Raw genomic sequence first — 13,890 nt, 5'->3', positions numbered from 1 at the left:
AATGGGGACTCATCATCAAGCAGTTATGTTTCCAATGGGGTCCCTCAGGGATCGATCTTGGCCCTACATCATTTAACATTTTTATCAATGACCTGGAAGAAAACCTAGATCATCAGTACTATGGTTTTCAAATGACACAAAAACTGAGGAAATGATAAAGAATGATTCACTGATTCGGTGCAATCTGGATCACTTAAACAGGGCTCAAGCAAATGGTATATATTTTAATATGTCTAAGTGTAAATATATACATCTAGGAACAAAGAATGTAGGCCATACTTACAGGATTGGGGACTCTATCCTGGGAAACAGTGACTTTGAAAAAGATTTGGGGGTGCTGGCAGATAGTCAGCTGAACATGACCTTCCAGTGTGATGTTGTGGCCAAAATTGATCCTGGGATGCATAAAGAGGGGAATCTCGAGTAGGAGCAGAGAGGTTATTTTACCTTTGTATTTGCCACTGGTGAGCCCACTTCTGGGATACGATGTCCAGTTCTGATGCCTGCAGTTCAAGAAGGATTTGATAAATTGGAGATGGTTCAGAGAAGAGCTGTGAGACTGATTAAAGGTTTAGAAAACATTCCTTCCAGTGAGAGACTCAAAGAGCTCAATCTTTTTAGCTTAACAAAGAGAAGGTCAAAGGGATGACTTGGTTACAGTATATAAATACCTACATGGGGAACAGATATTTAACAATAGGCTCTTCAGTCTGACAGAGAAAGGTGCAACTTGGCTGGAAGCTGAAGTTAGACAAACTCATACTAGAAATAAGGCATAAGTTTTTGACAATGAGGGTAATTAATCATTGGACCAATTTACTAAGGGTCGTGGTGGATTCTCTAGCACTGACAATCTTTAAATCACGGTCAGATGTTTTTCTAAAAGATATGTTCTAGAAATTATTTGGGGGGAAGTTCTGTGGTGTGTGTTATACGGGGGGGGGGGGGCAGACTAAATGATCAAAATGGTCCGTTATGGCATTGGACTCTATGACTCTTCGTGCACAAGTTTAATTCTGTCATCTTCCAACTTTTGAGTGCTGGACTTTGCAATCTAACCATTCATTTAATGTAGATTTTTTTTTACTGTAATTTCCTATTTATTTTTAAACTATCTGAAAAAACCTCAACAGAATTTCAGTCACTGTGGAATCATATTGATTCCAAACTTGAGTTATCAGCAGGGTTCAGACCTTTAAATGGACAGCTCAGAACATTACCACTTGAGCTACTAGTGGCAATATAGGCTGCTATCCTCTACATAGGCCAATCCACTGGATCGGGGGAATGAGTCACACACCTTGCTAGTGGGTTTCACAGCTATTTGCTGGCAGCACACAAATGTACGGAGTTGGAACTTCTGGGTTCAATTCCAGGCTCTGAAGGGGAGTGTTCTCTAGTGGTTATAAATCCTTCTGCTCCATGCCTCCAGCCTGTTTCTGTCCCCCTCTGCCCTATCTAACCTCCCCCAGGTTCCTGCCTCCCTCCTCCTTCACTTCTATCAAATTTCCCACATGGGGAGAACCAATACAAATAGATAGAATAGAAATTACAGACTAGATTGGGGCTTGGACTACACATTCACACAGTGGAGCAAGGAGTAATAGGCAGCAGGTTTAAAATAAATAAAAGGAAGTTCAGCGCACAGTCAACTGGTGGAACTCCTTGCATGAGGAGGTTTTGAAGGCTAGGACTATAACAGCGTTTAAAAGAGAACTGGATAAATTCATGGAGGTTAAGTCCATTGATGGCTATTAGCCAGGATGGGTAAGGAATGGTGTCCCTAGCCTCTGTTTGTCAGAGGGTGGAGATGGATGGCAGGAGAGGGATCACTTGATCATTACCTGTTAAGTTCACTCCCTTGGGGCATCTGGCATTGGCCACTGTTGGTAGACAGGATACTGGGCTAGCTGGACCTTGGTCTGACCCAGTATGGCCATTCTTATGTTCTTATGAGAAATGAGAACCCATTTTACATTCCTGTGTGGGCTAGCTGGCTCTTGAGTCTGGGCACATCAGAATAAGTGTGGCTACACTCCTCTGACCCATTTCCTGAAGCAGGTGGACAGGGAGTGAGCAGAGAGGGACGAGGAATAGATGAAGACTTGGCTCTGTCCTGCAGAGGAGGTAATAATTTATTGCTGAAATAGGCCAGCAGGAGATTGTTTCTCTCCTGGAGCCAGGGGGAAATTAGGGAAGGAGTTATGACTCACAAAACCTGCTGAGCTAGGTGCAAATTCCATCCCACCCCTTATTCACAGCTGTGCTGGAAGTCACAAGCTAGGCCTACATATACAAATGAGATGCCCTTCACTGAGCAACCCAGGGACTTTGCACTCACAAAGAAAATAAAGCATTTACCATGTCATAAACAGATAGTTAAGGGTTAATGCCTCTTTTACCTGTGAAGGGTTAAGAAGTTCACCTAGCCTAGCTGACACCTGACCAGAGGAACCAATGGGGGAACAAGATGTTTCAAAAGGAAGGAAGGAAGTTTTCCTTTGTTTAGTCAGTTTCAGTTTCAGCCGGAGTGAAAAAGATCAAGGAACCAGCCTCTTATCAGAGTAGTAAGTTTTAGAAAGGGATAAATAGGTTTATGTTTGTTTTCTTTGTAACTTGTCTTGGTACCATTAAGGGAATTATCAAATTTGGGTATTCTTGTGTGTATTAAAGTTTTTGCCCAGGGGAACATCCTCTGTGTTTTGAATCTGTTGTCTGTGAGAGTAGCTGGTATGCTAATCTCTCCCAGAGGGTTTTCTTTTACCTTTGGTTTTCTTTAATTAAAAGCCTTTTTTCTTAATATCTGATAAATTTTTCCTTGTTTTTTAGATCCAAGGGGTTTGGATCTGTGTTCACCAGGGAATTGGGGAAGTTTCTCAAGGCTACCCAAGGAAGGGAGTGCTTGTGAATGATGGCAGCAATACCAAATCTAAGCTGGTAGTTAAGCTTAGAAGTGTCCATGCAGGTCCTCACATCTGTATGCTAAAGTTCAAAGTTGGGAAGAAACATTGACATACCAAATATAGGACTCTGAAAAACAAGTACTGTAGCAAACAATTACTGCTGGATGTGAATGGTCCAAGGTGAATTAAAGGTCTGTCAGAATAGGGTGATTTTTCCCAGGGCACTAAATCTGTGCTAACTCTTCACCTATGTGCTCTCCACTGAGAATAGATCAATCCTAGAAACCAAACAGCAAGGACATACCAGCAGATCATTGTCATGGTGACAGGACATAAGGGGAATGGTGATCCTTCAAATAATTGTGACCCAGGCCATTAATAACTTTACACCTGCACCCTGGAGCAGACAGACATCTAGTGCTGTGCACAGGATGCTGGTGTTACATACCAAGAGAAGCTCACCCTACTCAAGAGGCAAACTGCTGGATTCTACTAGCTCAGTATTTCTCAAACTGGGGTCGCCGCTTGTGCAGGGAAAGCCCCTGGTGGGCCATGCTGGTGTGTTTACCTGTCCTGTCCACAGGTCCAGCCAATCGCAGCTCCCACTGGGTGCTGTTCGCTGCTCCAGGCCAATAGGAGCTGCTTGAAGAGGCGCGGGCTGAGGGACTTACTGGCCCGCTGCTTCCAGCAGCCCCCATTCGCCTGCAGCGGCGAACTGCGGCCACTGGGAGCAGCTATCGGCCGGACCTGCGGACACGGCAGGTAAACAAACTGGCCCGGCACGTCCAGGGCTTTCCTTGCACAAGGAGCGACCCCAGTTTGAGAAACACTGAACTAGCTCTTCTCAGGAGGAACCCTGTGTAGCATTTAGCAATCGTCTAGCCTTGCTGTTACAAAGGCTGGGATTACTGTAGCAAAGAATGTCCAATATGCAAAGGGCACTTCTGTCACCTGAGTGTAAGAAAGCAGCAACAGTTGCAGTATACACAAACTGTAAGCCATATGGCAATTGTGTCTCACACACATGCCCAAGGCAAAGAGCAGTTGTGTTCCAGGATCGATCCTCGAGATGCTTCCTTGTATCATTTTGATCTTACCCAGATTGAATTTGAATCACATCAACATCATTTTTCTAAGAGTAGAAAATCACAGTGACCCATTAGTGCATGGCACTTTTGGAATACTTTAAAGGGAATTCTCTCTCACCAGATGTTTATATTTTGGAAACATTTTTATGTTTCCTTTCACCTGTCCTAAATGTGCTTCCTGCCCAGTACTTTCCTTCATTGAATTAAAGAGCAGGATTGAATCTCTGGAACAGTTAAATTCAGTTGGAAATACTCAAAAGCACAGATGGCACAATTAAAATGTGAAGGATTTTTTGACAGACTGAGAAATGGAGACAAGCTTAGCTAATTTTTGCTCCCCAGAGAGGCTTGTGAAAGTGTCTTTGAAAGAACTTCTGGGGAGTTTTTTTTTTTAATTTCAGCATAAACATTTCTTCTTTATAATGTTCAGTTTGAAAAACAGCAGTGCTATTGCAGAGATGTGTTTGTAGAGATTATAATTTAGAGATGCTCCCTCATAAAGGATGTTATTATGAACATAGGAATTGGAGCTGTGTCCTGAAGGGGAGGCACAGGGGGGCTTGGGAACACCACATGGCTGTGTGCAGCAGTTCACCAGAGAGGCTCTCTAGAGTTTGTTTTATTTCTTTCTCATTCACTGATTTGTTATTTCATGAACCCCAAGATTGTTACATGGTGTCAGAAGTGCTGAATGAGAAGGAAACCTCCCTCATCTTGAAACTAAGGGGGACAAGGGGAGGCTCCAGAGAAGCATGTGGAGCACCAGGCACCAAGGCTTTTGCATGCATTTGGTGAGAACAGTATAGCTTGGCTAGGTTAAGAAGAGAAAAAAGCCAAAAATGGATGTGTTGCAACATCCATCCAATCTGCAATTGTCAGACGATGTTGCAGAGAACTGGAAAAAATTCAGACAGAGATCTGAATTGTATTGAGCAGTTATAGGGGCAGAGGAGAAAAATGATAATCCTCTATCTTTTTGTATGTTGTTGAGGAGGAAGCATTAGATATTTATAACAACTTTAAGTTAGAAGAAGGTGAAAACATGAAGTTAAGTAAAATACTGACCGAGTCTTATGGTCACTCATTGGTTAGTGTGGATGCTAGTAATGCATACTTATTCTTTGATAACTGTAACATTCTATATCTTGGGGGAGTGTACTGTAACTCCCATATTCCTCATTTTCATATAATCATGATCTCACATATAAAGCATGCCTTGTTAGGTATCAGGGGAAAGGTTATGATCTGCTGAAAGTCATTTCTCTAGCCATGTGTGTATCATTGATGCATATGAAGTTATGAGAATTGTATTGTATGGTGGTCACTAAGCAATGGTGGTCACTCTTGTCAAGGAACAAGAGAACAACTCAGGCCATGTCTACATCTAAAATTTTGCAGCGCTGGTTGTTACAGCTGTATTAGTACAGCTGTATAGGGCCAGCGCTGCAGAGTGGCCACACTTACAGCAACCAGCGCTGCAAGTGGTGTTAGATGTGGCCACACTGCAGCGCTGTTGGGCGGCTTCAAGGGGGGTTCCGGGACCGAGAGAGCAAACCGGGAAAGGAAACCAGCTTCGCCGCGGTTTGCTCTCTCGGTCCCGGAGCCAGCCAGCAAACCGCAGGGAAGGAGACCTGCTTGCTCGGGGTTCCGGGACCGAGAGAGCAAACCGGGAACGCCGCGGTTTGCTCTCTCGGTCCCGGAGCCAGCCAGCAAACCGCGGGGAAGGAGACCTGCTTGCTCGGGGTTCCGGGACCGAGAGAGCAAACCGGGAACGCCGCGGTTTGCTCTCTCGGTCCCGGAGCCAGCCAGCAAACCGCAGGGAAGGAGACCTGCTTGCTCGGGGTTCCGGGACCGAGAGAGCAAACCGGGAAAGGAAACCAGCTTCGCCGCGGTTTGCTCTCTCGGTCCCGGAACCCCGAGCAAGCAGGTCTCCTTCCCCGCGGTTTGCTGGCTGGCTCCGGGACCGAGAGAGCAAACCGCGGCGTTCCCGGTTTGCTCTCTCGGTCCCGGAACCCCGAGCAAGCAGGTCTCCTTCCCCGCGGTTTGCTGGCTGGCTCCGGGACCGAGAGAGCAAACCGCGGCGTTCCCGGTTTGCTCTCTCGGTCCCGGAACCCCGAGCAAGCAGGTCTCCTTCCCCGCGGTTTGCTGGCTGGCTCCGGGACCGAGAGAGCAAACCGCGGCGTTCCCGGTTTGCTCTCTCGGTCCCGGAACCCCGAGCAAGCAGGTCTCCTTCCCTGCGGTTTGCTGGCTGGCTCCGGGACCGAGAGAGCAAACCGGGAAAGGAAACCAGCTTGATTACCAGAGGCTTCCTCCTTCCACGGAGGTCAAGAAAAGCGCTGGTGAGTGTCTACATTGCATTACCAGCGCTGGATCACCAGCGCTGGATCCTCTACACCCGAGACAAAACGGGAGTACGGCCAGCGCTGCAAACAGGGAGTTGCAGCGCTGGTGATGCCCTGCAGATGTGGACACTCTCAAAGTTGCAGCGCTGTAACTCCCTCACCAGCGCTGCAACTTTCTGATGTAGACAAGCCCTCAGACTCTAATGAAAGGCTGATGCGGATACTGAGAAGATCAGAGCAGGAGATTAAACATCCTGAAAGACTCAGAGATTTGCTAACCTGCCTGGAGAAGGGGCATTTGAAGAAAGTGAGTAGTAAAGACTCACTGGAGAGTGATGTGCTGGTAACCGCTCCTCCCTAGGTACTTGACACTTGGTTTATGGAAATGTACTACATGGATTGTGAATTTAATGCATGTGGTTTTAGATAGTTGTTAGCTGTTTTATGATATGTTTGTAGAAGATTATAATTTAGAGACATTCCCTCATAAGGGACATTATGATCATAGGAATTTGGAGATGTGCCCCGGAGGTGGGAACACCCCATGGCAATTTGCAGCAGTTCACCAGAGATTCTCTCCAGAATTTGTTTTATTCCCTTCTCATTCACTGGTTTGTTATTTAATAAACCCCAAGACTGTTACAGTTATATTAACAAAAGGCTAGCAAGCTTAAGGGCCCATTGAGTTTGGCCATTGACTTCTATCAGAGCAAGATTGAGCTCTTCAGTTCTAATCAAATAGCTGGGAGAAAAATGACATCAGAATTGTCTTGATTTCTGCAGCCTTTTCAGTGATTGTAGCTTTGACCTTAAAGTGCAGTTCTATTCCGACAAATGCCTATGTAATACTAGCATCTTACTCAGCAGGTCTGCTCCATGTGTGTTTGCAGGGTCACAGCTGCTTGCTTTAATATCAAAAATAAATTTTTACATCTGTCCATCTTGCAGAGCTAACACAGCTGTGGGAGAAGGAGTTGGATTCTGGGCTGACTTGTGCATTATCAACAGGAGATTACCTGGATGTAACTTCTGAATTACAGGTCACTTTTGCCATAACACCAGCACACTGCCTGAGTAAAAGGTTTCTGAACTGAGAAAGGGTGTGGAAATCAGTAGGGTGGAAAGAGTCACCCCCAAGGCCATAAGGTGGGTGTAGAACTTCTCCACGGCTGCCTCTTCAGCTTCAGGTGCCGCAGACACTCATGCTCCCTGTGTGGGGTGTTCATGTAGTAGGTCAGTCAACCCTGCCTCCTGTCCTACTCCTCTTCCATCCTGCCCACAGTACCTACTACATGCTCAGCTGCAAGGAGCCGTCAAACAACTGTCTTGTACGGGTGTGCAGGGGGTGAATTGCTTCTTGAGATCAAAGGGACTGCTCAGTGGGCTAGATCTTTAGCTTGTATAAATTCAGTGTAGCTCCATGGACTTCAGTGGACCCAGACCAGTTTCCACCAACTGAGGATCTGGACCAGTTTGAATAAGGGTTGCAGAATCAGACCCTAAGCAACTGAGAAAACAAAAAGAAGAAATAAATCTCAGACAGACAGACACAGACAGACTAAAACTCTAAGAAAAGTTCCATAAAATTTTCCCCTGAAATTCAATGTTTTTTCTCTGTGCAAATATCCACCGTCGACTGCAAGATTTTAACTGCAGGATGCTGTCCAAAAATATATCCTTGAAATATAATTGTGATGGTGGAAATATTACAGCTTGAAGCTTTAAAAATAGCATCTCTTTCATTCAGTTATTCTTGGGCACCTGAATGGAAGTAGGGAAAACAGATTTTTCTGAAGTACAAACAATATAGCTGGAGAGGGAATTTTAAGGGGAAGTTCTGACTTTTCAGCTGATAGCTCCAAAAGCATAGTTAGGCAAGGATTAAAAAACTCAAAGTAGTTGTCCAACCAGATTAATATTTTTAACACAGTCCACATTTTCACAGCAACAGGTGATCAAAAGCAAGATTATTGTGGATAGCAGCTACTTATAGAGTTAGCATGGGTTGGGGAGGGGATGCTGGGTGTTTTCCTACCCTCAAACTCTCTAGTACTCCAGGAGTAATTTTGAATGCATCTGCTTTACACAGGCAAATGACCTCAGGGTATTACTACTTGAGTGATACATCTCTGCTCCCTCTCCACACCCTAGATGCTTGGCTGTAAGGGAATGTAGTCCCGAGTATGTACATTCACTGTGTTTTGTCTGAGGTTCTGGTTTCATTGCAAAGTGGCTTATGTGAAACTCCAGCTATTGCTATTTCAGTTTTGTGACCAGAAAATAACAAGAAGCAGCACAATGAATCACAGCCAGTGAATGAATTCGGCTTGGAAAAGAAACCTCCAGCTGTGATCCACCTGAGAAATGCTGCAGGACAAAAACTCAAAACAATAAGGAGAGAAGGAAAAGCAACAACAGCACTGGAAGATTAGGATGATACTGAATTGTTTTTCAGATCAATGTTTTCTCTGACCTCAGTTTCATGTTTCAGCATATCAAATATCAATAACATACAAGTGAGATGAGGGGGATAGGGTAGACGTGAGTCTGAAATGAGGGACAGCCAGGAGAGCTGAAAAAAATCGTAGTGTCATTCCAGATCCTAGCAGACAATCCGTCAGTTTTCCAACCCATTGTGCAATTGGGCACAGTAAAATGTGACTGACAGTTTCCAGTCCATCAGTCTCCAAGGCAAGGACTGGAATAGCAGGAGCATTGCAAATCAGCATTTACGTGGATTGGCAGAGATGTGTCGGGGAAGCTCATCCAACACTATGAATGGCTCTAACTGATCCTGTGTCAGTCCTTTATGCTTGTGATCTAGATAACAAAGTCATGAGCAATAAGACAAAATAATTCATGAAGAATGAACCTTGCCAGACAAAGCTTATTGTGTTTTTTTTCTTTTAAATCAAAAACAGAATTACAAAATGAGCAGACAAAGGAAAACTGGACTTAGTTCCAAATTAGTTTGGCTATGAACTCAGGTGATTAGATTCACTAAGAATTATAAACAAAGTGAATTGATAAAAAGCAACACAGGGTGTGTCTACACTGCAATTAAACACTAGCAGCTGGCCATTGTCAGCTGACTTGGGCACCCAGGGCTTGGGTTGCGGGGCTTGAAAATTGCTGCGTAGACATTTGGTCTTGGGCTGAAGCCTGCACTCTGGTGTTACCTGGGTTTTTCAGAACCCCCAGCAGAGGCAACTTAACTACTTCCCTCTAGGCAGTGTCAGGAATAAGTCAATAGGAACACAGCAATGCTGTCTGATCAAGGATTAAATTCAAGTGAGCGTGCTTTTGTCTAATATTGCAGTTTATTAGATTTAAGCACACACAGGCACAAGCAATAGGTTTAGAACATCCCAGATATTTACCTATATTCTGAGATGGTAATGAGTACTCAACGATGGATCAGCACTCGCCAGATGCCTCTCTGCTGGGGAGTAAAGAGATCAGGAAAAAACGTCTCTCCCAGAGAAATCCAGAGGACTGCTCCCAAGTACTCTCTTGTATCTAAACTTTTTATAACTAACTTCTACAAAACACATAGTCATAATGACCCCTACTGGGTCACTACTTTTCCTAACTTGCAATAAACATTTAGAGGGGCAGCCGTGTTAGTCTAGATCTGTAAAAAGTGACAAAGAGTCCTGTGGCACCTTATGGACTAACGGATGTATTGGAGCATGAACTTTTATGGGTGAATACCCACTTCGTCAGATGTCTGATGAAGTGGGTGCTCACCCACAAGAGCTTATGCTCCAGTACGTCTGTTAGTCCATAAGGTGCCACAGGACTCTGTCGCTTTTTTTAATAAACTTTGAATACACTGGTCTACAATTTGAGAAGTCGTCTGTTTCAGAGATAAAATGTGATATTTATTATGTATTTTGATGTGCTGAATTCAAATATGACAATTAAAACAACTGATTGGCTACTGTTTCTAAGATATTTAAGTTTTTACATTTTATGTCTATGTATGTTGTGTAGATAGAGTTTTAATCATAAATTGTAAACCTAGGTCTTTTCATGTGTTTATGGTTGCTTTACATAATAGTTCACTTGTCCTGTTTATGTAACACTTTAAAAATCAGCAAAAGGGTTATATAAATAAAATGTATTATGAAACAAAAGGCAAAAAACTATTATGTACATAGTTTAGTCCTATTCAGTGTCTACTCAGCGCTTCTTGGCTTGTCTCTTGTATTCATTAAATGGAGCATCTCTTGTCACTGTCCAGCAATAATCTGCAAGCACTGATGGGCTCCATTTGCCCTGATAGCTTGCCAGGAGATTCCACTGCTGTAGTCTGGAGCCCAACAGCTCTGCCTTACTCTTGGGTAGTTCCAAATCCCTGACAAGGTCATTCAGTTCACCTTGTGTTATGAGGTGTGGTTCAGAGGAGGAGGATGGGAGAAAATGTGGGTCCTGTGACATTGATGGTTCAGGACCAGAAGTTTCATCCTCTTCCTCGTCTGACTCAAGTGAGAGTGATTCTGGTGCATCAGGAACCGGCAGTCCTTCTCCGTGGGGTACTGGGCGTATAGCTGATAGAATGTTTGGATAATGCACAGTCCACTTTTTCTTCTTTGACACACCTTTCCCAACTGGAGACACCATGCAGAAGTAACAATTGCTGGTATGATCTGTTGGCTTTCTCCAAATCATTGGCACTGCAAAAGGCATAGATTTCCTTTTCCTGTTCAACCACTGGCGAAGATTTGTTGCACAAGTGTTGCAGCGTATGTGTGGAGCCCACCTCTTGTCCTGGTCTCCAATTTTGCAGCCAAAAAAAAGGTGATAGGCTTTCTTAACCAGAGTGGTTATACTGTGCTTTTGTGATGCAAAAGTCACTTCACCACAAACATAGCAGAAGTTATCTGCACTGTTCACACAAGTACGAGGCATCTCTGCTCACTTTGGCTAAACAGAAATGTGTCCCTTTGCAAAATCAAACACTGACAAAGAAGAGAGCACTATGATTTCTAGAGCTGATCTAGGGCAATTTGTTCAGCAGAGTGATGTAAGCTTCGTTATGATTGCATCATCCATGACTTCTAGGAATAACATGATGCAATTCATATCATGTATGATGCAATACCAGCTTCAGATTGCATCATTCATTGTTTTGCCTAAAAAGCAAGTACTGTCTAAACCCAGTCATAGATTTAGTCATAGATCCAGTCAAAGAGGTATTTTAGTCATTTCTGGTTTAAATTGAGATCCCTTCCCTTTATAAAACTTACTTATCCTCCGCCATTCCCAAGTCAAGGGTGGTATATACTGACCCAACAGCATATCTTGAAAACTAGAGCCAACCAACAATTTTAAGCATCATTTTCATTCTCAGTGACCCAGAATTATTAAAGCTGGACTACATTTATTTCAGAAGCATTTTGGCTGTAGAGCAGTGATATCAGAGGCATCTAGACTCAAGTCCGTCCATCCCCATATCTTCCTTCATTCTCAGTTATTTACTTTTCTTCTCCTCTCCTCTCAGTCTGATTAGCAAAACTGCCAGTAGTTTTAAACCTTGCTTCTGAACGCCTGTCTCCAGTTTAACCCTTAACTATGTGGTGTGCTATTTTATTAATTCATAGTGGCTGAGTACACATAATATGGTTGCAATTAGCTTGATCACATTCCGGGGTATACACACTCCTCAAATCCAGTGCAATACTGGGACTCCATATAAGGGAGAGTCTCAGAGCTCGGTCTCCAGTCCGAGCCTGAATGTCTACACTGCAGTTTTACAGCTCCATAACCTGAGTCTGTCAGCTGACACAGGCCAGCCATGGGGTTTATTGCAGTGTAGACATACCCTCAGTGGCTTAGGGAGAGGTGAACGAGTGGGATACAGCAGCTGCTGTTGATCCCTCCAAGTTTACTCCTTAGAAATTGAACTGATTTCTAATGTGCACTGTTACCGTGTGCGCACACACTTTGAAAAACTGCCTTTTAACTCCTGAGCTTTCAGAACAAAGACAGAAAAGGACAAATGGTGAGAAACTGCCAGAAAAATGACAAGCTACAAAATACCATTTTATTCAGCTCTTCCACAATAGCCTGTTAGTGGTTCCATGATACACTATTTCATATGATATTTGTGCTGATGGAACATGATAAAGATTAACAAGCCGCTCTGATAAGGACCAAATCCACATTAAAATCCCGAAGTGAAGCCATTGGATGACAGTGATGTTTAGACCAGTGGGGCCTAAGAAACTTCAGAGTGTCTGCCAATTATGACTAGAAGAGAAAGGGAGAGTCTTTGGCAGCAGTTGTACAGCTTGCTTAGAATAAACTTATTCACGTGCCAGGGTACTTAGTCCAAGGCAAGAGATGGAGAGGTTTTTAGCTCGCTCTCAGCACCTAACTGCTATGGTGAAGCGTAGGTAAATTATACAGAGAGAGAGATGGCACTCTTCTCTCTTTCCTGTATTCCTGCCTGTTAGGGCATTGCTGATTGGAACTGCTATGTTAGCAGAGAATTCTGATTCAGTCTGTGTAGGGGACCCCTCCAGGAGTGTCATTACATGGGGTGCCCCTAGAAGTGGGGAGATAAATAGAAATATTTGGCTAGAGCTGGACTTGTGGGCTGATTGAATCTTTTACTGAGTTTTCAGAAAGAAAGCATCTCTGGCTACGTGATGTGATGCTAGGTCTATGCACCCCTCCTTTTCTCTGAAAGCTTTTGTGCTCAAGCTCTACACAGAGACACAACCCCTCCACCCGACTTCTTCCACTTTCTCTCCGGCCAGCTGCCCGTCCTCCCACACCACAGCACAGGGTCTTGGTAGGCTCATGCCCTTAATTTGGAGGTTCACCCATAGAAAAATAGAGGGGAGGGTGGTGTCTTCCAATAGAAAGGAAAAGATGTAGGAGTAGCAAAATGAATATTCAATCCCACAGTAGCCTTGGGTGAATTTTAAAGGGACATGCAGAACAAAATTTAAAACAAAAAACAAAAACAGGAGCACATTCAAAATAAACTCTGCAGCCTTTCAAAATTCAGTAGATGTGTGTGCACCCTGCTGCCTGTGTTTACCGATGGCCACTCCAGGATGGTAGAATAAAAATCAATGTTTTTGGATCTTAACTCATCTGGGGTCTTACATTTCACACGTCAACCCCAGTTTACTGCTGCATTCTTTGAATGCCATTAAATATCTTAACTCTGAAAATGGAGGTAGGGACCACCCTCAACTCTCTTGGGCTCTACAGGAACAGGCCCTAAAATTGCTGAGCTAAGCACTCCTGATTCCTGCTGTTCAGATTTTTATATTGCAGTCACGTTTAGAACTAACTCCAATAATTTCATTGTTAATAATACAGGTAAGGCAAGAGTTTGGTCTATCATACTTATAGTCTGCAATTTTACAATCGTAATTTGCATGTATGTAACATTTTCCATATCTCACACTTCAAAAGCAAGTAGCCATTATTATTTTTAAGGTAGGTGAGTATTAGCCCCATTTTCAGAGGGGAGAATTGCAAAGATAAGCAGCTTGCCAACATCACAGTGTGAGTCAGTGGCACAGTTTCAAATTG

At 43.7% G+C, this 13,890-nt stretch overlaps 1 long non-coding RNA gene across 1 annotated transcript; it reads left to right on the top strand.

Annotated features, from left to right (window-relative positions):
* Positions 1 to 2,532: 2,532 nt before the first annotated feature.
* Positions 2,533 to 9,954, top strand: LOC115645244. The gene is made up of 3 exons (XR_003998692.1): positions 2,533 to 2,567; positions 7,282 to 7,479; positions 8,599 to 9,954. It is a non-coding gene; the product is annotated as an uncharacterized LOC115645244 (long non-coding RNA).
* Positions 9,955 to 13,890: the final 3,936 nt, after the last annotated feature.

Source organism: Gopherus evgoodei, chromosome 2 (genome assembly GCF_007399415.2).
Source record: "Gopherus evgoodei ecotype Sinaloan lineage chromosome 2, rGopEvg1_v1.p, whole genome shotgun sequence".
In the NCBI taxonomy this organism is placed as follows: domain Eukaryota; kingdom Metazoa; phylum Chordata; order Testudines; family Testudinidae; genus Gopherus; species Gopherus evgoodei.
The sequence above is the reverse complement of the archived record's forward strand: the minus strand, read 5'-3'. Positions and strand labels throughout refer to the sequence as shown.